A 22,287-nucleotide genomic window follows, 5' to 3' on the forward strand; every position below is an offset into this window, starting at 1 on the left:
AAGTGGATTTTCAGCACCAATTAGGGTTTTACTCGGGCACCGAAGGACCTATCGAGCCGAAACTCGGGATTCGGGGTCGCCTCACATAGGCCTTCACATAATGTCCGACCTGGACCCGCAGCTAGAACGTAACTATGTGTTTTACGTTTTTATTATGTTTTAAACTAAAGGCGCTGTGAATTATGGGCCTGCTCTGACATATATGATAGTTGGCTTCTAAATGAGTTGGAAAAAGTGGGTTTGGTGTCAATTGGTATCAGTTTGGTGTCAAAATGACATCTAATTGACTGATGGACACTGACTTGCTAGTTGACTTTTGTACATTTGCAATATGTTTAAACGGAGAGGGACCATCACCAAAATGGCATTCTGAAATCAACACAAAAAATGGCATCACCATAGTCTCCAGACTGTGCCGAGTTCAACGAGACGCCCCGCTTGACCGTAGCTCGCTCTGAGTGCAGTGACCTTGAAAAAAAGCAGAACCAAAATGAAGCCTGGCCCTCAATGTCATTTGCTTTTGGGTGACAGTGAGAGAACCGTTAGGGTGAGAAGCACAATTCGACCTCGGGTACGTTCCTAAGGTCCTCCCGATCCGTGCAAGCCTAACCTTGACCGTGTGGCATTAACCCTTAACAGTTAAAAGAAGGTGTTTACATCAAAGAGTTTGCATTGACTTCTCTCCCCATAGGAATACATTGCCTGCACCTCTAAATTCAACCTGAAGCCTATGTGGGTTATGAATGCCTTATGAACCTGTCTTCTATGACAGTCCATCAGACCACTATGAGGCCTACCTGTGTCGATTCTAAGCTTCCTGGAGCAACCGGAAGTGGTTAGATTGACCCAAAAGGAGTTTTGATGTACATAACCTTCAAAGGTGAAAATGACTGCATTCAACACTGTGTAGATCATAGATCAGTCAATTCTTAACTTAAAGACTTAAAACTCAGGATTCTGTAGGTGTTTATGTCAATCAAGACATGTACTTTACTTATAGCTTCCTGTGCCAACCGGAAGTGCCTTTAATTGGGTCACACTGTCTGTTTTGAAGGGTTAGAAAAGTCACATCTCTCCAAAACTTCATATGTGTGACCAGGTAACCCTCCTAAACTGTAAATCAGTCATTTCTCCCAGCAGATGTCAAAGAAAAGCTCTCACACGCACACACAGCAAGGATGGAGTGAAAAAGTGTGGTTCTCAAAGACACAGAGAGCAGGCAATGGCATAAACATAATCTCTAGGCCGTGCCGAGTTCAACGAGATATCCCGCTTGACCGTAGCTCGCTCGGTCTGAGCGCAGCGACCATTAGAAAAGTAGGCCCAAAATGAAGCCTGCCCCACAACGTCATTTGCTTTAGGGTGACAGTGAGAGAACCGTTAGGGTGAGAAGCACAATTGGACCTCAGGTATGTTCCTAAGGTCCTTCCGATCCGTGCAAGCCTAACGTTGTCCGTGTGGCATTAACCCTTAATAGTTAAAAGAAGGTGTTTACTTCAAAGAGTTTGCATTGACTTCTCTCCCCATAGGAATACATTGCCTGCACCCCTAAATTCAACCTGAAGTCTATATGGGTTATGAATGCCGTATGAACCTGTCTTTGGTAACAGTCCATCAGGCCAGTATGAGGTCTACCTGTGTTGATTCTAAGCTTCCTGGACCAACCGGAAGTGGTTAAAATCACCCTAAAAGTGTTTTTCCATTACCTGCCTGCAGTTTGATAGACATAGTGCATTCAACCCTGTGTAAATCAGTCAATTCTTAACGTAAGGACTTAAAACTCAGGATTCTGTAAAAGCATAGCCCAGTGAGGATATGTGTTGACTTATAGCTTCCTGTGCCAACCGGAAGTGCCTTAATTGGTGTCTCAGGGGCTGTTTCGAGGGGTTAAAAAAGTCAGATCTGTCCAAAACTTCATATGTGTGATTAGGCAACCCCCATGAACTGTAAATCAGTCATTTTTCCCATAAAATTTCAAAGGAAAACTAAATCACACAGACACACAACTTGGAAGGAGGGACGTATTGGGGTTTGTAGAGACAGACAGTGCCTCCAATAGTTAGCTTTGTTCGAGCTAAAAAAGAACCGTCAGACCTAGAGTTCCGAAACTTTAGAAACCTGTTCTAGACCTCGGGTCGATAGTGCGTGGTGAGTTAGGTGGCTCTAGAAGGTTCTCGGACCGAGAAATAGCCTCGTACATTTGCAATGACTTCAATTCATTTTGACCATTACGAAAATGGCGACATTTAGAAAAGTCTCAGAGACACAAGACTAGGTGCATTGAAACCGGCTCGGCCCATAGAGACGGACCCCAACGTTTCGGTCCGATAGCTCATTCAAGGACCCCATAGCAAGGCATGGAAAAAAGTGGATTTTCAGCACCAATTAGGGTTTTACTCGGGCACCGAAGGACCTATCGAGCCGAAACTCGGGATTCGGGGTCGCCTCACATAGGCCTTCACATAATGTCCGACCTGGACCCGCAGCTAGAACGTAACTATGTGTTTTACGTTTTTATTATGTTTTAAACTAAAGGCGCTGTGAATTATGGGCCTGCTCTGACATATATGATAGTTGGCTTCTAAATGAGTTGGAAAAAGTGGGTTTGGTGTCAATTGGTATCAGTTTGGTGTCAAAATGACATCTAATTGACTGATGGACACTGACTTGCTAGTTGACTTTTGTACATTTGCAATATGTTTAAACGGAGAGGGACCATCACCAAAATGGCATTCTGAAATCAACACAAAAAATGGCATCACCATAGTCTCCAGACTGTGCCGAGTTCAACGAGACGCCCCGCTTGACCGTAGCTCGCTCTGAGTGCAGTGACCTTGAAAAAAAGCAGAACCAAAATGAAGCCTGGCCCTCAATGTCATTTGCTTTTGGGTGACAGTGAGAGAACCGTTAGGGTGAGAAGCACAATTCGACCTCGGGTACGTTCCTAAGGTCCTCCCGATCCGTGCAAGCCTAACCTTGACCGTGTGGCATTAACCCTTAACAGTTAAAAGAAGGTGTTTACATCAAAGAGTTTGCATTGACTTCTCTCCCCATAGGAATACATTGCCTGCACCTCTAAATTCAACCTGAAGCCTATGTGGGTTATGAATGCCTTATGAACCTGTCTTCTATGACAGTCCATCAGACCACTATGAGGCCTACCTGTGTCGATTCTAAGCTTCCTGGAGCAACCGGAAGTGGTTAGATTGACCCAAAAGGAGTTTTGATGTACATAACCTTCAAAGGTGAAAATGACTGCATTCAACACTGTGTAGATCATAGATCAGTCAATTCTTAACTTAAAGACTTAAAACTCAGGATTCTGTAGGTGTTTATGTCAATCAAGACATGTGTTTACTTATAGCTTCCTGTGCCAACCGGAAGTGCCTTTAATTGGGTCACACTGTCTGTTTTGAAGGGTTAGAAAAGTCACATCTCTCCAAAACTTCATATGTGTGACCAGGTAACCCTCCTAAACTGTAAATCAGTCATTTCTCCCAGCAGATGTCAAAGAAAAGCTCTCACACGCACACACAGCAAGGATGGAGTGAAAAAGTGTGGTTCTCAAAGACACAGAGAGCAGGCAATGGCATAAACATAATCTCTAGGCCGTGCCGAGTTCAACGAGATATCCCGCTTGACCGTAGCTCGCTCGGTCTGAGCGCAGCGACCATTAGAAAAGTAGGCCCAAAATGAAGCCTGCCCCACAACGTCATTTGCTTTAGGGTGACAGTGAGAGAACCGTTAGGGTGAGAAGCACAATTGGACCTCAGGTATGTTCCTAAGGTCCTTCCGATCCGTGCAAGCCTAACGTTGTCCGTGTGGCATTAACCCTTAATAGTTAAAAGAAGGTGTTTACTTCAAAGAGTTTGCATTGACTTCTCTCCCCATAGGAATACATTGCCTGCACCCCTAAATTCAACCTGAAGTCTATATGGGTTATGAATGCCGTATGAACCTGTCTTTGGTAACAGTCCATCAGGCCAGTATGAGGTCTACCTGTGTTGATTCTAAGCTTCCTGGACCAACCGGAAGTGGTTAAAATCACCCTAAAAGTGTTTTTCCATTACCTGCCTGCAGTTTGATAGACATAGTGCATTCAACCCTGTGTAAATCAGTCAATTCTTAACGTAAGGACTTAAAACTCAGGATTCTGTAAAAGCATAGCCCAGTGAGGATATGTGTTGACTTATAGCTTCCTGTGCCAACCGGAAGTGCCTTAATTGGTGTCTCAGGGGCTGTTTCGAGGGGTTAAAAAAGTCAGATCTGTCCAAAACTTCATATGTGTGATTAGGCAACCCCCATGAACTGTAAATCAGTCATTTTTCCCATAAAATTTCAAAGGAAAACTAAATCACACAGACACACAACTTGGAAGGAGGGACGTATTGGGGTTTGTAGAGACAGACAGTGCCTCCAATAGTTAGCTTTGTTCGAGCTAAAAAAGAACCGTCAGACCTAGAGTTCCGAAACTTTAGAAACCTGTTCTAGACCTCGGGTCGATAGTGCGTGGTGAGTTAGGTGGCTCTAGAAGGTTCTCGGACCGAGAAATAGCCTCGTACATTTGCAATGACTTCAATTCATTTTGACCATTACGAAAATGGCGACATTTAGAAAAGTCTCAGAGACACAAGACTAGGTGCATTGAAACCGGCTCGGCCCATAGAGACGGACCCCAACGTTTCGGTCCGATAGCTCATTCAAGGACCCCATAGCAAGGCATGGAAAAAAGTGGATTTTCAGCACCAATTAGGGTTTTACTCGGGCACCGAAGGACCTATCGAGCCGAAACTCGGGATTCGGGGTCGCCTCACATAGGCCTTCACATAATGTCCGACCTGGACCCGCAGCTAGAACGTAACTATGTGTTTTACGTTTTTATTATGTTTTAAACTAAAGGCGCTGTGAATTATGGGCCTGCTCTGACATATATGATAGTTGGCTTCTAAATGAGTTGGAAAAAGTGGGTTTGGTGTCAATTGGTATCAGTTTGGTGTCAAAATGACATCTAATTGACTGATGGACACTGACTTGCTAGTTGACTTTTGTACATTTGCAATATGTTTAAACGGAGAGGGACCATCACCAAAATGGCATTCTGAAATCAACACAAAAAATGGCATCACCATAGTCTCCAGACTGTGCCGAGTTCAACGAGACGCCCCGCTTGACCGTAGCTCGCTCTGAGTGCAGTGACCTTGAAAAAAAGCAGAACCAAAATGAAGCCTGGCCCTCAATGTCATTTGCTTTTGGGTGACAGTGAGAGAACCGTTAGGGTGAGAAGCACAATTCGACCTCGGGTACGTTCCTAAGGTCCTCCCGATCCGTGCAAGCCTAACCTTGACCGTGTGGCATTAACCCTTAACAGTTAAAAGAAGGTGTTTACATCAAAGAGTTTGCATTGACTTCTCTCCCCATAGGAATACATTGCCTGCACCTCTAAATTCAACCTGAAGCCTATGTGGGTTATGAATGCCTTATGAACCTGTCTCTATTCTATGACAGTCCATCAGACCACTATGAGGCCTACCTGTGTCGATTCTAAGCTTCCTGGAGCAACCGGAAGTGGTTAGATTGACCCAAAAGGAGTTTTGATGTACATAACCTTCAAAGGTGAAAATGACTGCATTCAACACTGTGTAGATCATAGATCAGTCAATTCTTAACTTAAAGACTTAAAACTCAGGATTCTGTAGGTGTTTATGTCAATCAAGACATGTGTTTACTTATAGCTTCCTGTGCCAACCGGAAGTGCCTTTAATTGGGTCACACTGTCTGTTTTGAAGGGTTAGAAAAGTCACATCTCTCCAAAACTTCATATGTGTGACCAGGTAACCCTCCTAAACTGTAAATCAGTCATTTCTCCCAGCAGATGTCAAAGAAAAGCTCTCACACGCACACACAGCAAGGATGGAGTGAAAAAGTGTGGTTCTCAAAGACACAGAGAGCAGGCAATGGCATAAACATAATCTCTAGGCCGTGCCGAGTTCAACGAGATATCCCGCTTGACCGTAGCTCGCTCGGTCTGAGCGCAGCGACCATTAGAAAAGTAGGCCCAAAATGAAGCCTGCCCCACAACGTCATTTGCTTTAGGGTGACAGTGAGAGAACCGTTAGGGTGAGAAGCACAATTGGACCTCAGGTATGTTCCTAAGGTCCTTCCGATCCGTGCAAGCCTAACGTTGTCCGTGTGGCATTAACCCTTAATAGTTAAAAGAAGGTGTTTACTTCAAAGAGTTTGCATTGACTTCTCTCCCCATAGGAATACATTGCCTGCACCCCTAAATTCAACCTGAAGTCTATATGGGTTATGAATGCCGTATGAACCTGTCTTTGGTAACAGTCCATCAGGCCAGTATGAGGTCTACCTGTGTTGATTCTAAGCTTCCTGGACCAACCGGAAGTGGTTAAAATCACCCTAAAAGTGTTTTTCCATTACCTGCCTGCAGTTTGATAGACATAGTGCATTCAACCCTGTGTAAATCAGTCAATTCTTAACGTAAGGACTTAAAACTCAGGATTCTGTAAAAGCATAGCCCAGTGAGGATATGTGTTGACTTATAGCTTCCTGTGCCAACCGGAAGTGCCTTAATTGGTGTCTCAGGGGCTGTTTCGAGGGGTTAAAAAAGTCAGATCTGTCCAAAACTTCATATGTGTGATTAGGCAACCCCCATGAACTGTAAATCAGTCATTTTTCCCATAAAATTTCAAAGGAAAACTAAATCACACAGACACACAACTTGGAAGGAGGGACGTATTGGGGTTTGTAGAGACAGACAGTGCCTCCAATAGTTAGCTTTGTTCGAGCTAAAAAAGAACCGTCAGACCTAGAGTTCCGAAACTTTAGAAACCTGTTCTAGACCTCGGGTCGATAGTGCGTGGTGAGTTAGGTGGCTCTAGAAGGTTCTCGGACCGAGAAATAGCCTCGTACATTTGCAATGACTTCAATTCATTTTGACCATTACGAAAATGGCGACATTTAGAAAAGTCTCAGAGACACAAGACTAGGTGCATTGAAACCGGCTCGGCCCATAGAGACGGACCCCAACGTTTCGGTCCGATAGCTCATTCAAGGACCCCATAGCAAGGCATGGAAAAAAGTGGATTTTCAGCACCAATTAGGGTTTTACTCGGGCACCGAAGGACCTATCGAGCCGAAACTCGGGATTCGGGGTCGCCTCACATAGGCCTTCACATAATGTCCGACCTGGACCCGCAGCTAGAACGTAACTATGTGTTTTACGTTTTTATTATGTTTTAAACTAAAGGCGCTGTGAATTATGGGCCTGCTCTGACATATATGATAGTTGGCTTCTAAATGAGTTGGAAAAAGTGGGTTTGGTGTCAATTGGTATCAGTTTGGTGTCAAAATGACATCTAATTGACTGATGGACACTGACTTGCTAGTTGACTTTTGTACATTTGCAATATGTTTAAACGGAGAGGGACCATCACCAAAATGGCATTCTGAAATCAACACAAAAAATGGCATCACCATAGTCTCCAGACTGTGCCGAGTTCAACGAGACGCCCCGCTTGACCGTAGCTCGCTCTGAGTGCAGTGACCTTGAAAAAAAGCAGAACCAAAATGAAGCCTGGCCCTCAATGTCATTTGCTTTTGGGTGACAGTGAGAGAACCGTTAGGGTGAGAAGCACAATTCGACCTCGGGTACGTTCCTAAGGTCCTCCCGATCCGTGCAAGCCTAACCTTGACCGTGTGGCATTAACCCTTAACAGTTAAAAGAAGGTGTTTACATCAAAGAGTTTGCATTGACTTCTCTCCCCATAGGAATACATTGCCTGCACCTCTAAATTCAACCTGAAGCCTATGTGGGTTATGAATGCCTTATGAACCTGTCTTCTATGACAGTCCATCAGACCACTATGAGGCCTACCTGTGTCGATTCTAAGCTTCCTGGAGCAACCGGAAGTGGTTAGATTGACCCAAAAGGAGTTTTGATGTACATAACCTTCAAAGGTGAAAATGACTGCATTAACACTGTGTAGATCATAGATCAGTCAATTCTTAACTTAAAGACTTAAAACTCAGGATTCTGTAGGTGTTTATGTCAATCAAGACATGTGTTTACTTATAGCTTCCTGTGCCAACCGGAAGTGCCTTTAATTGGGTCACACTGTCTGTTTTGAAGGGTTAGAAAAGTCACATCTCTCCAAAACTTCATATGTGTGACCAGGTAACCCTCCTAAACTGTAAATCAGTCATTTCTCCCAGCAGATGTCAAAGAAAAGCTCTCACACGCACACACAGCAAGGATGGAGTGAAAAAGTGTGGTTCTCAAAGACACAGAGAGCAGGCAATGGCATAAACATAATCTCTAGGCCGTGCCGAGTTCAACGAGATATCCCGCTTGACCGTAGCTCGCTCGGTCTGAGCGCAGCGACCATTAGAAAAGTAGGCCCAAAATGAAGCCTGCCCCACAACGTCATTTGCTTTAGGGTGACAGTGAGAGAACCGTTAGGGTGAGAAGCACAATTGGACCTCAGGTATGTTCCTAAGGTCCTTCCGATCCGTGCAAGCCTAACGTTGTCCGTGTGGCATTAACCCTTAATAGTTAAAAGAAGGTGTTTACTTCAAAGAGTTTGCATTGACTTCTCTCCCCATAGGAATACATTGCCTGCACCCCTAAATTCAACCTGAAGTCTATATGGGTTATGAATGCCGTATGAACCTGTCTTTGGTAACAGTCCATCAGGCCAGTATGAGGTCTACCTGTGTTGATTCTAAGCTTCCTGGACCAACCGGAAGTGGTTAAAATCACCCTAAAAGTGTTTTTCCATTACCTGCCTGCAGTTTGATAGACATAGTGCATTCAACCCTGTGTAAATCAGTCAATTCTTAACGTAAGGACTTAAAACTCAGGATTCTGTAAAAGCATAGCCCAGTGAGGATATGTGTTGACTTATAGCTTCCTGTGCCAACCGGAAGTGCCTTAATTGGTGTCTCAGGGGCTGTTTCGAGGGGTTAAAAAAGTCAGATCTGTCCAAAACTTCATATGTGTGATTAGGCAACCCCCATGAACTGTAAATCAGTCATTTTTCCCATAAAATTTCAAAGGAAAACTAAATCACACAGACACACAACTTGGAAGGAGGGACGTATTGGGGTTTGTAGAGACAGACAGTGCCTCCAATAGTTAGCTTTGTTCGAGCTAAAAAAGAACCGTCAGACCTAGAGTTCCGAAACTTTAGAAACCTGTTCTAGACCTCGGGTCGATAGTGCGTGGTGAGTTAGGTGGCTCTAGAAGGTTCTCGGACCGAGAAATAGCCTCGTACATTTGCAATGACTTCAATTCATTTTGACCATTACGAAAATGGCGACATTTAGAAAAGTCTCAGAGACACAAGACTAGGTGCATTGAAACCGGCTCGGCCCATAGAGACGGACCCCAACGTTTCGGTCCGATAGCTCATTCAAGGACCCCATAGCAAGGCATGGAAAAAAGTGGATTTTCAGCACCAATTAGGGTTTTACTCGGGCACCGAAGGACCTATCGAGCCGAAACTCGGGATTCGGGGTCGCCTCACATAGGCCTTCACATAATGTCCGACCTGGACCCGCAGCTAGAACGTAACTATGTGTTTTACGTTTTTATTATGTTTTAAACTAAAGGCGCTGTGAATTATGGGCCTGCTCTGACATATATGATAGTTGGCTTCTAAATGAGTTGGAAAAAGTGGGTTTGGTGTCAATTGGTATCAGTTTGGTGTCAAAATGACATCTAATTGACTGATGGACACTGACTTGCTAGTTGACTTTTGTACATTTGCAATATGTTTAAACGGAGAGGGACCATCACCAAAATGGCATTCTGAAATCAACACAAAAAATGGCATCACCATAGTCTCCAGACTGTGCCGAGTTCAACGAGACGCCCCGCTTGACCGTAGCTCGCTCTGAGTGCAGTGACCTTGAAAAAAGAAAAAAAGCAGAAACAAAATGAAGCCTGGCCCTCAATGTCATTTGCTTTTGGGTGACAGTGAGAGAACCGTTAGGGTGAGAAGCACAATTCGACCTCGGGTACGTTCCTAAGGTCCTCCCGATCCGTGCAAGCCTAACCTTGACCGTGTGGCATTAACCCTTAACAGTTAAAAGAAGGTGTTTACATCAAAGAGTTTGCATTGACTTCTCTCCCCATAGGAATACATTGCCTGCACCTCTAAATTCAACCTGAAGCCTATGTGGGTTATGAATGCCTTATGAACCTGTCTTCTATGACAGTCCATCAGACCACTATGAGGCCTACCTGTGTCGATTCTAAGCTTCCTGGAGCAACCGGAAGTGGTTAGATTGACCCAAAAGGAGTTTTGATGTACATAACCTTCAAAGGTGAAAATGACTGCATTCAACACTGTGTAGATCATAGATCAGTCAATTCTTAACTTAAAGACTTAAAACTCAGGATTCTGTAGGTGTTTATGTCAATCAAGACATGTGTTTACTTATAGCTTCCTGTGCCAACCGGAAGTGCCTTTAATTGGGTCACACTGTCTGTTTTGAAGGGTTAGAAAAGTCACATCTCTCCAAAACTTCATATGTGTGACCAGGTAACCCTCCTAAACTGTAAATCAGTCATTTCTCCCAGCAGATGTCAAAGAAAAGCTCTCACACGCACACACAGCAAGGATGGAGTGAAAAAGTGTGGTTCTCAAAGACACAGAGAGCAGGCAATGGCATAAACATAATCTCTAGGCCGTGCCGAGTTCAACGAGATATCCCGCTTGACCGTAGCTCGCTCGGTCTGAGCGCAGCGACCATTAGAAAAGTAGGCCCAAAATGAAGCCTGCCCCACAACGTCATTTGCTTTAGGGTGACAGTGAGAGAACCGTTAGGGTGAGAAGCACAATTGGACCTCAGGTATGTTCCTAAGGTCCTTCCGATCCGTGCAAGCCTAACGTTGTCCGTGTGGCATTAACCCTTAATAGTTAAAAGAAGGTGTTTACTTCAAAGAGTTTGCATTGACTTCTCTCCCCATAGGAATACATTGCCTGCACCCCTAAATTCAACCTGAAGTCTATATGGGTTATGAATGCCGTATGAACCTGTCTTTGGTAACAGTCCATCAGGCCAGTATGAGGTCTACCTGTGTTGATTCTAAGCTTCCTGGACCAACCGGAAGTGGTTAAAATCACCCTAAAAGTGTTTTTCCATTACCTGCCTGCAGTTTGATAGACATAGTGCATTCAACCCTGTGTAAATCAGTCAATTCTTAACGTAAGGACTTAAAACTCAGGATTCTGTAAAAGCATAGCCCAGTGAGGATATGTGTTGACTTATAGCTTCCTGTGCCAACCGGAAGTGCCTTAATTGGTGTCTCAGGGGCTGTTTCGAGGGGTTAAAAAAGTCAGATCTGTCCAAAACTTCATATGTGTGATTAGGCAACCCCCATGAACTGTAAATCAGTCATTTTTCCCATAAAATTTCAAAGGAAAACTAAATCACACAGACACACAACTTGGAAGGAGGGACGTATTGGGGTTTGTAGAGACAGACAGTGCCTCCAATAGTTAGCTTTGTTCGAGCTAAAAAAGAACCGTCAGACCTAGAGTTCCGAAACTTTAGAAACCTGTTCTAGACCTCGGGTCGATAGTGCGTGGTGAGTTAGGTGGCTCTAGAAGGTTCTCGGACCGAGAAATAGCCTCGTACATTTGCAATGACTTCAATTCATTTTGACCATTACGAAAATGGCGACATTTAGAAAAGTCTCAGAGACACAAGACTAGGTGCATTGAAACCGGCTCGGCCCATAGAGACGGACCCCAACGTTTCGGTCCGATAGCTCATTCAAGGACCCCATAGCAAGGCATGGAAAAAAGTGGATTTTCAGCACCAATTAGGGTTTTACTCGGGCACCGAAGGACCTATCGAGCCGAAACTCGGGATTCGGGGTCGCCTCACATAGGCCTTCACATAATGTCCGACCTGGACCCGCAGCTAGAACGTAACTATGTGTTTTACGTTTTTATTATGTTTTAAACTAAAGGCGCTGTGAATTATGGGCCTGCTCTGACATATATGATAGTTGGCTTCTAAATGAGTTGGAAAAAGTGGGTTTGGTGTCAATTGGTATCAGTTTGGTGTCAAAATGACATCTAATTGACTGATGGACACTGACTTGCTAGTTGACTTTTGTACATTTGCAATATGTTTAAACGGAGAGGGACCATCACCAAAATGGCATTCTGAAATCAACACAAAAAATGGCATCACCATAGTCTCCAGACTGTGCCGAGTTCAACGAGACGCCCCGCTTGACCGTAGCTCGCTCTGAGTGCAGTGACCTTGAAAAAAGCAGAACCAAAATGAAGCCTGGCCCTCAATGTCATTTGCTTTTGGGTGACAGTGAGAGAACCGTTAGGGTGAGAAGCACAATTCGACCTCGGGTACGTTCCTAAGGTCCTCCCGATCCGTGCAAGCCTAACCTTGACCGTGTGGCATTAACCCTTAACAGTTAAAAGAAGGTGTTTACATCAAAGAGTTTGCATGACTTCTCTCCCCATAGGAATACATTGCCTGCACCTCTAAATTCAACCTGAAGCCTATGTGGGTTATGAATGCCTTATGAACCTGTCTTCTATGACAGTCCATCAGACCACTATGAGGCCTACCTGTGTCGATTCTAAGCTTCCTGGAGCAACCGGAAGTGGTTAGATTGACCCAAAAGGAGTTTTGATGTACATAACCTTCAAAGGTGAAAATGACTGCATTCAACACTGTGTAGATCATAGATCAGTCAATTCTTAACTTAAAGACTTAAAACTCAGGATTCTGTAGGTGTTTATGTCAATCAAGACATGTGTTTACTTATAGCTTCCTGTGCCAACCGGAAGTGCCTTTAATTGGGTCACACTGTCTGTTTTGAAGGGTTAGAAAAGTCACATCTCTCCAAAACTTCATATGTGTGACCAGGTAACCCTCCTAAACTGTAAATCAGTCATTTCTCCCAGCAGATGTCAAAGAAAAGCTCTCACACGCACACACAGCAAGGATGGAGTGAAAAAGTGTGGTTCTCAAAGACACAGAGAGCAGGCAATGGCATAAACATAATCTCTAGGCCGTGCCGAGTTCAACGAGATATCCCGCTTGACCGTAGCTCGCTCGGTCTGAGCGCAGCGACCATTAGAAAAGTAGGCCCAAAATGAAGCCTGCCCCACAACGTCATTTGCTTTAGGGTGACAGTGAGAGAACCGTTAGGGTGAGAAGCACAATTGGACCTCAGGTGTGTTCCTAAGGTCCTTCCGATCCGTGCAAGCCTAACGTTGTCCGTGTGGCATTAACCCTTAATAGTTAAAAGAAGGTGTTTACTTCAAAGAGTTTGCATTGACTTCTCTCCCCATAGGAATACATTACATGTTAGTTTGCGCTCCAGCACCTGCAGAGGCTCGGTGCATCTCAACAATTGTGCTCTGTAGCCAGCGGCCGGTTAGCTCAGTTGGTTAGAGTGTGTGATACGCTGCTCTCTGAAAGTAAGTAATGTCTTGCTTTTTCATCTGACATTTTGACATCAGTGTTACATTAAAGTTGCTTGTCGTTGCTACATGACAGTAGGTTGTCGTAAGACAAGGCTGCATGAAGTGTGAACTGCAGCTTTCTTGGATCCACAAAAAAATGTGCTTTTGGGGAATGCGGGCATCGATCCCACTAGCTATAGCATGCTAAGCAAACACAATACCAATTGATCAAATTCCCCAGCTGTTTGGAATTGCCACAAGGAGCAACCAAGCGTGTCCAGTCTTGTCAGGCTATGCTGTTGGTGGACTTGTTTGTTGACGTGCCAGCACTTGCAGATGCTCGGTGCATTTCAACAATTGAGCAAAATAGCAAGTGGCCGGTTAGCTCAGTTGGTTAGAGTGTGTTGCTAATAACGCCAAGGTCATGGGTTAGATCCCCATACTGGCTATCATGTACATTTTGAGTGTCAAAATTATGAGTCACATGCATGTGAATTGTCAAGGGTGCCACAGAATTATGTTGAGTGAATGGCCGGAATAGCTCAGTTGGGCGAGCGCTAGACTGAAGATTTTAAGGTCCCTGGTTCGATCCCGGGTTTCGGCATCTGTGTTTTTTCTTTCTTTATGCTCTGGCTTCAAGGAAACTTTCCACAGCTTTGTTTGTGGTCCTCAATGGTGTGTGCTACGCTGCTCCTCTGAAAGTAAGTAATGTCTTGCTTTTTCATCTGACATTTTGACATCAGTGTTACATTAAAGTTGCTTGTCATTGCTACATGACAGTAGGTTTTAAGACAAGGCTGCATGAAGTGTGAACTGCAGCTTTCTTGGATCCATAAAACAATGTGCTTTTGGAGAATGTGGGCATCGATCCCACTACCTATAGCATGCTAAGCAAACACAATACCAATTGATCAAATTCCCCAGCTGTTTGGAATTGCCACAAGGAGCAACCAAGAGTGTCCAGTCTTGTCAGGCTATGCTGTTGGTGGACTTGTTAGTTTGCACTCCAGCACTTGCAGAGGCTCGGTGCATCTCAACAATTGTGCTCTGTAGCCAGCGGCCGGTTAGCTCAGTTGGTTAGAGTGTGTGATACGCTGCTCTCTGAAAGTAAGTAATGTCTTTCTTTTTCATCTGTCATTGTGACAACAGTGTTACATGAGATTTTCTTGTCATTGTTACATGACAGTTTCTTGTCATTGTTTACATGACAGTAGGTTGTCGTAAGACAAGGCTGCATGAAGTGTGAACTGCAGCTTTCTTCGATCCATAAAACAATGTGCTTTTGGAGAATGCGGGCATCGATCCCACTACCTATAGCATGCTAAGCAAACACAATACCAATTGATCAAATTCCCCAGCTGTTTGGAATTGCCACAAGGAGCAACCAAGAGTGTCCAGTCTTGTCAAGCTATGCTGTTGGTGGACTTGTTAGTTTGTGCTCCAGCACTTGCAGAGGCTCGGTGCATCTCAACAATTGTGCTCTGTAGCCAGCGGCCGGTTAGCTCAGTTGGTTAGAGTGTGTGATACGCTGCTCTCTGTAATGTCTTTCTTTTTCATCTGACATTTTGACATCAGTGTTACATGAGAGTTTCTTGTCATTGTTACATGACAGTTTCTTGACATTGTTTACATGAGGGTAGGTTGTCGTAAGACAAGGCTGCATGAAGTGTGAACTGGAGTTTTCTTGGATCCGTAAAACAATGTGCTTTTGGAGAATGTGGGCATCGATCCCACTACCTCACGCATGCAAAGTATTTGAGCTAATTCCCCAGCCGTTTGGAATTTCCGCAAGAACCAACAAGAGGGTCCAGTCTTGTCAGGCTATGCTGTTGGTGGACTTGTTTGTTGACGTGCCAGCACTTGTAGAGGCTCGGTGCATTTTAACAATTGAGTAAAATAGAAAATGGCCGGTTAGCTCAACTGGTTAGCGTGTGGTGCTAATAACGCCAAGGTCATGGGTTCGATCCCCGTACTGGCTATTATGTACATTTTGAGTGTCAAAATTGTGAGTCACATGCATGTGAATTGTCAAGGGTGCCACAGAAGAAGTTGAGTTATTTTCCGAAATAGCTCAGTTGGGTGAGCGCTAGACTGAAGATCTAAAGGTACCTGGTTCGATCCCAGCTTTTAGCATTTGTAACTGTTCTTTCTTTATGCTCTGGCTTCAAGGAAACTATCCACAGCTATGTTTGTGGGCCTCAATGGTGTGTGCTGCGCTGCTTCTCTGAAAGTAAGTAATCTCTTGCTTTTTCATCTGACATTTTGACATCAGTGTTACATTAAAGTTGCTTGTCATTGTTACATGACAGTAGGTTGTCGTAAGACAAGGCTGCATGAAGTGTGAACTGCAGCTTTCTTGGATCCACCAAAAAATGTGCTTTTGGGGAATGCGGGCATCGATCCCACTACCTGTAGCATGCTAAGCAAACACAATACCAATTGATCAAATTCCCCAGCTGTTTGGAATTGCCACAAGGAGCAACCAAGAGTGTCCAGTCTTGTCAGGCTATGCTGTTGGTGGACTTGTTAGTTTGCGCTCCAGCACTTGCAGAGGCTCGGTGCATCTCAACAATTGTGCTCTGTAGCCAGCGGACGGTTAGCTCAGTTGGTTAGAGTGTGTGATACGCTGCTCTCTGAAAGTAAGTAATGTCTTTCTTTTTCATCTGACATTGTGACATCAGTGTTACATGAGAGTTTCTTGTCATTGTTACATGACAGTTTCTTGTCATTGTTTACATGACAGTAGGTTGTCGTAAGACAAGGCTGCATGAAGTGTGAACTGGAGTTTTCTTGGATCCATATAACATTGTGCTTTTGGAGAATGTGGGCATCGATCCCACTACCTCACGCGTGCAAAGCATTTGAGCTAATTCCCCAGCCGTTTGGAATTTCCGCAAGAAGCAACCAAGAGGGTCCAGTCTTGTCAGGCTATGCTGTTGGTGGACTTGTTTGTTGACGTGCCAGCACTTGCATAGGCTCGGTGCATTTCAACAATTGAGCAAAATAACAAATAGCCGGTTAGCTCAGTTGGTTAGAGTGTGGTGCTAATAACGCCAAGGTCATGGGTTCGATCCCCATACTGGCTATTATGTACATTTTGAGTGTCAAAATTATGAGTCACATACATGTGAATTGTCAAGGGTGCCACAGAATTATGTTGAGTGAATTGCCGGAATAGCACAGTTGGGAGAGTGTTAGACTGAAGATATAAAGGTCCCTGGTTCGATCCCAGGTTTCGGCATCTGTATTTTTTCTTTCTTTATGCTCTGGCTTCAAGGAAACTTTCCACAGCTTTGTTTGTGGGCCTCAATGGTGTGTGCTACGCTGCTCCTCTGAAAGTAAGTAATGTCTTGCTTTTTCATCTGACATTTTGACATCAGTGTTACATTAAAGTTGCTTGTCATTGCTACATGACAGTAGGTTGTCGTAAGACAAGGCTGCATGAAGTGTGAACTGGAGTTTTCTTGCATCCATAAAACAATGTGCTTTTGGAGAATGTGGGCATCGATCCCACTACCTCACGCGTGCAAAGCATTTGAGCTAATTCCCCAGCCGTTTGGAATTTCCGCAAGATGCAACCAAGAGGGTCTAGTCTTGTCAGGCTATGCTGTTGTTGGACTTGTTTGTTGAAGTGCAAGCACTTGCAGAGGCTTGGTGCATTTCAACAATTGAGTAAAATAGCAAATGGCCGGTTAGCTCAGTTGGTTAGAGTGTGGTGCTAATAACGCCAAGGTCATGGGTTCTATCACCATGCTGGCTATTATGTACATTTTGAGTGTCAAAATTATGAGTCACATGCATGTGAATTGTCAAGGGAGCCACGGAATTAGGTTGGGTGATTTGCCGGAATAGCTCAGTTGGGAGAGCGTTAGACTGAAGTTCTAAAGGTCTCTGGTTCGATCCCGGGTTGCGGTATTTGTTCTTTCTTTATGCTCTTGCTTCAAGGAAACTTTCCACAGCTTTGTTTGTGGGCCTCAATGGTGTGTGCTACGCTGCTCCTCTGAAAGTAAGTAATGTCTTGCTTTTTCATCTGACATTTTGACATCAGTGTTACATTAAAGTTGCTTGTCATTGCTAAGATTCTTGCTACGTAGCTTAACTTTCTGAACATTCGAGACGTGTAGTCCACTTGTCATTCCAATCTCCTTTGCATTAGCGTAGCCTCTTCTGTAGCCTGTTAACTATGTGTCTGTTTATCCCTGTTCTCTCCTCTCTGCACAGACCATATAAACGCTCCACACCGCGTGGCCGCGGCCACCCTAATCTGGTGGTCCCAGCGCGCACGACCCACGTGGAGTTCCAGGTCTCCGGTAGCCTCTGGAATTGCCGATCTGCGGTCAACAAGGCAGAGTTCATCTCAGCCTATGCCTCCCTCCAGTCCCTCGACTTCTTGGCACTAACGGAAACATGGATCACCACAGACAACACTGCTACTCCTACTGCTCTCTCTTCGACCGCCCACGTGTTCTCGCACACCCCGAGAGCTTCTGGTCAGCGGGGTGGTGGCACCGGGATCCTCATCTCTCCCAAGTGGTCATTCTCTCTTTCTCCCCTTACCCATCTGTCTATCGCCTCCTTTGAATTCCATGCTGTCACAGTTACCAGCCCTTTCAAGCTTAACATCCTTATCATTTATCGCCCTCCAGGTTCCCTCGGAGAGTTCATCAATGAGCTTGATGCCTTGATAAGCTCCTTTCCTGAGGACGGCTCACCTCTCACAGTTCTGGGCGACTTTAACCTCCCCACGTCTACCTTTGACTCATTCCTCTCTGCCTCCTTCTTTCCACTCCTCTCCTCTTTTGACCTCACCCTCTCACCCTCCACCCCTACTCACAAGGCAGGCAATACGCTCGACCTCATCTTTACTAGATGCTGTTCTTCCACTAACCTCATTGCAACTCCCCTCCAAGTCTCCGACCACTACCTTGTATCCTTTTCCCTCTCGCTCTCATCCAACACCTCCCACACTGCCCCTACTCGGATGGTATCGCGCCGTCCCAACCTTCGCTCTCTCTCCCCCGCTACTCTCTCCTCTTCCATCCTATCATCTCTTCCCTCCGCTCAAACCTTCTCCAACCTATCTCCTGATTCTGCCTCCTCAACCCTCCTCTCCTCCCTCTCTGCATCCTTTGACTCTCTATGTCCCCTATCCTCCAGGCCGGCTCGGTCCTCCCCTCCCGCTCCGTGGCTCGATGACTCATTGCGAGCTCACAGAACAGGGCTCCGGGCAGCCGAGCGGAAATGGAGGAAAACTCGCCTCCCTGCGGACCTGGCATCCTTTCACTCCCTCCTCTCTACATTTTCCTCCTCTGTCTCTGCTGCTAAAGCCACTTTCTACCATGCTAAATTCCAAGCATCTGCCTCTAACCCTAGGAAGCTCTTTGCCACCTTCTCCTCCCTCCTGAATCCTCCCCCCCCCCCCTCCTCCCTCTCTGCAGACGACTTCGTCAAGCATTTTGAAAAGAAGGTCGACGACATCCGATCCTCGTTTGCTAAGTCAAACGACACCGCTGGTTCTGCTCACACTGCCCTACCCTGTGCTCTGACCTCTTTCTCCCCTCTCTCTCCAGATGAAATCTCGCGTCTTGTGACAGCCGGCCGCCCAACAACCTGCCCGCTTGACCCTATCCCCTCCCCTCTTCTCCAGACCATTTCCGGAGACCTCCTCCCTTACCTCACCTCGCTCATCAACTCATCACTGACCGCTGGCTACGTCCCTTCCGTCTTCAAGAGAGCGAGAGTTGCACCCCTTCTGAAAAAACCTACACTCGATCCCTCCGATGTCAACAATTACAGACCAGTATCCCTTCTTTCTTTTCTCTCCAAAACTCTTGAACGTGCCGTCCTTGGCCAGCTCTCCCGCTATCTCTCTCTGAATGACCTTCTTGATCCAAATCAGTCAGGTTTCAAGACTAGTCATTCAACTGAGACTGCTCTCCTCTGTATCACGGAGGCGCTCCGCACTGCTAAAGCTAACTCTCTCTCCTCTGCTCTCATCCTTCTAGATCTATCGGCTGCCTTCGATACTGTGAACCATCAGATCCTCCTCTCCACCCTCTCCGAGTTGGGCATCTCCGGCGCGGCTCACGCTTGGATTGCGTCCTACCTGACAGGTCGCTCCTACCAGGTGGCGTGGCGAGAATCTGTCTCCTCACCACGCGCTCTCACCACTGGTGTCCCCCAGGGCTCTGTTCTAGGCCCTCTCCTATTCTCGCTATACACCAAGTCACTTGGCTCTGTCATAACCTCACATGGTCTCTCCTATCATTGCTATGCAGACGACACACAACTAATCTTCTCCTTTCCCCCTTCTGACGACCAGGTGGCGAATCGCATCTCTGCATGTCTGGCAGACATATCAGTGTGGATGACGGATCACCACCTCAAGCTGAACCTCGGCAAGACGGAGCTGCTCTTCCTCCCGGGGAAGGACTGCCCGTTCCATGATCTCGCCATCACGGTTGACAACTCCATTGTGTCCTCCTCCCAGAGCGCTAAGAACCTTGGTGTGATCCTGGACAACACCCTGTCGTTCTCAACCAACATCAAGGCGGTTTGCCCGTTCCTGTAGGTTCATGCTCTACAACATCCGCAGAGTACGACCCTGCCTCACACAGGAAGCGGCGCAGGTCCTAATCCAGGCACTTGTCATCTCCCGTCTGGATTACTGCAACTCGCTGTTGGCTGGGCTCCCTGCCTGTGCCATTAAACCCCTTCAACTCATCCAGAACGCCGCAGCCCGTCTGGTGTTCAACCTTCCCAAGTTCTCTCATGTCACCCCGCTCCTCCGTTCTCTCCACTGGCTTCCAGTTGAAGCCCGCATCCGCTACAAGACCATGGTGCTTGCCTACGGAGCTGTGAGGGGAACGGCACCTCAGTACCTCCAGGCTCTGATCAGGCCCTACACCCAAACAAGGGCACTGCGTTCATCCACCTCTGGCCTGCTCGCCTCCCTACCACTGAGGAAGTACAGCTCCCGCTCAGCCCAGTCAAAACTGTTCGCTGCTCTGGCCCCCCAATGGTGGAACAAACTCCCTCACGACGCCAGGACAGCGGAGTCAATCACCACCTTCCGGAGACACTTGAAACCCCACCTCTTTAAGGAATACCTAGGATAGGATAAGTATTCCCTCTTCCCCCCCCCCCTTTAAGATTTAGATGCACTATTGTAAAGTGACTGTTCCACTGGATGTCATAAGGTGAATGCACCAATTTGTAAGTCGCTCTGGATAAGAGCGTCTGCTAAATGACTTAAATGTAAATGTAATTGCTACATGACAGTAGGTTGTCGTAAGACAAGGCTGCATGAAGTGTGAACTGGAGTTTTCTTGCATCCATAAAACAATGTGCTTTTGGAGAATGTGGGCATCGATCCCACTACCTCACGCGTGCAAACATTTGAGCTAATTCCCCAGCCATTTGGAATTTCCGCAAGAAGCAACCAAGAGGGTCCAGTCTTGTCAGGCTATGCTGTTGTTGGACTTGTTTGTTGAAGTGCCAGCACTTGCAGAGGCTCGGTGCATTCCAACAATTGAGTAAAATAGCAAATGGCCGGTTAGCTCAGTTGGTTAGAGTGTGGTGCTAATAATGCCAAGGTCATGGTTTCTATCACCATACTGGCTATTATGTACATTTTGAGTGTCAAAATTATGAGTCACATGCATGTGAATTGTCAATGTCATGCAGGTGAATGAGGACCCAAAAGCGACTTGGCGAAAACAGAGTCTTTAATCCAGTAAAGTAAATCTACAATCATAAGACATAATTCCACTCGTAATGACGAGAACAGACTGGAGACTCGATCAAGAACTGCAGGTTGCCTCGGGAAGGCACTTGAACGTAGCAGACTCAGACACCTGCTCACCACGCAGCATCTGAGGGAAACACGACACGACAGGGCGATACACAGACACAGCACGGTGAACAATAGACAAGGATCCGACAGGGCAGAAACGGAAAACAAGGGGAGAAATAGGGACTCTAATCAGGGGGAAAGATAGGGAACAGGTGTGGGAAGACTAAATGATTGATTAGGGGAATAGGAACAGCTGGGAGCAGGAACGGAACGATAGAGAGAAGAGAGAGAGGAAGAGAGAGAGAAAAAGGGGAACGACCCTAAAAAGACCAGCAGGGGGAAAACGAACAGAGGGAAAAGCAAAATGATAAGACAATCTAAGACAAAACATGACAGTACCCCCCCACTCACCGAGCGCCTCCTGGCGCACTCGAGGAGGAATCCTGGCGGCAACGGAGGAAATCATCAATAAGTGAACGGTCCAGCACGTCCCGAGACGGAACCCAACTCTTCTCCTCAGGACCGTAACCCTCCCAATCCACTAAGTATTGGTGACCCCGTCCCCGAGAACGCATGTCCATGATCCTACGTACCTTGTAAATAGGTGTGCTCTCGACAAGGACGGGAGGGGGGAGGGAAGACGAACGGGGTGCGAAGAAAGGGCTTGACACAGGAGACATGGAAGACAGGATGGACGCGACGAAGATGTCGCGGAAGAAGCAGTCGCACAGCGACAGGATTGACGACCTGGGAGACATGGAACGGACCAATGAACCGCGGAGTCAACTTACGAGAAGCTGTCGTAAGAGGAAGGTTGCGAGTGGAAAACCACACTCTCTGGCCGCAACAATACCTTGGACTCTTAATCCTACGTTTATTGGCGGCTCTCACAGTCTGTGCCCTGTAACGGCAAAGTGCAGACCTCACCCTCCTCCAGGTGCGCTCACAACGTTGGACAAACGCTTGAGCGGAGGGAACGCTGGACTCGGCAAGCTGGGATGAGAACAGAGGAGGCTGGTAACC

The 22,287-nt window shown here is 46.1% G+C and overlaps 8 non-coding genes across 8 annotated transcripts; all 8 read left to right on the forward strand.

Annotated features, from left to right (window-relative positions):
- The first annotated feature begins 13,844 nt into the window (after nt 1–13,844).
- trnai-aau lies at nt 13,845–13,918 on the forward strand. Its single transcript has one exon. It is a non-coding gene; the product is annotated as a tRNA-Ile (tRNA).
- Nucleotides 13,919–14,000: 82 nt separating this feature from the next.
- On the forward strand, nt 14,001–14,073 carry trnaf-gaa. Its single transcript has one exon. It is a non-coding gene; the product is annotated as a tRNA-Phe (tRNA).
- A 1,301-nt stretch (nt 14,074–15,374) lies between these two features.
- On the forward strand, nt 15,375–15,448 carry trnai-aau. Its single transcript has one exon. It is a non-coding gene; the product is annotated as a tRNA-Ile (tRNA).
- A 1,033-nt stretch (nt 15,449–16,481) lies between these two features.
- On the forward strand, nt 16,482–16,555 carry trnai-aau. The gene has a single exon. It is a non-coding gene; the product is annotated as a tRNA-Ile (tRNA).
- An 82-nt stretch (nt 16,556–16,637) lies between these two features.
- trnaf-gaa lies at nt 16,638–16,710 on the forward strand. The gene has a single exon. It is a non-coding gene; the product is annotated as a tRNA-Phe (tRNA).
- Nucleotides 16,711–17,155: 445 nt separating this feature from the next.
- Nucleotides 17,156–17,229, forward strand: trnai-aau. The gene has a single exon. It is a non-coding gene; the product is annotated as a tRNA-Ile (tRNA).
- Nucleotides 17,230–17,311: 82 nt separating this feature from the next.
- On the forward strand, nt 17,312–17,384 carry trnaf-gaa. The gene has a single exon. It is a non-coding gene; the product is annotated as a tRNA-Phe (tRNA).
- A 3,634-nt stretch (nt 17,385–21,018) lies between these two features.
- Nucleotides 21,019–21,092, forward strand: trnai-aau. The gene has a single exon. It is a non-coding gene; the product is annotated as a tRNA-Ile (tRNA).
- The last annotated feature ends 1,195 nt before the right edge of the window (nt 21,093–22,287 follow it).

Source organism: Oncorhynchus gorbuscha, unplaced genomic scaffold (assembly GCF_021184085.1).
Source record: "Oncorhynchus gorbuscha isolate QuinsamMale2020 ecotype Even-year unplaced genomic scaffold, OgorEven_v1.0 Un_scaffold_2091, whole genome shotgun sequence".
NCBI lineage: Eukaryota > Metazoa > Chordata > Actinopteri > Salmoniformes > Salmonidae > Oncorhynchus > Oncorhynchus gorbuscha.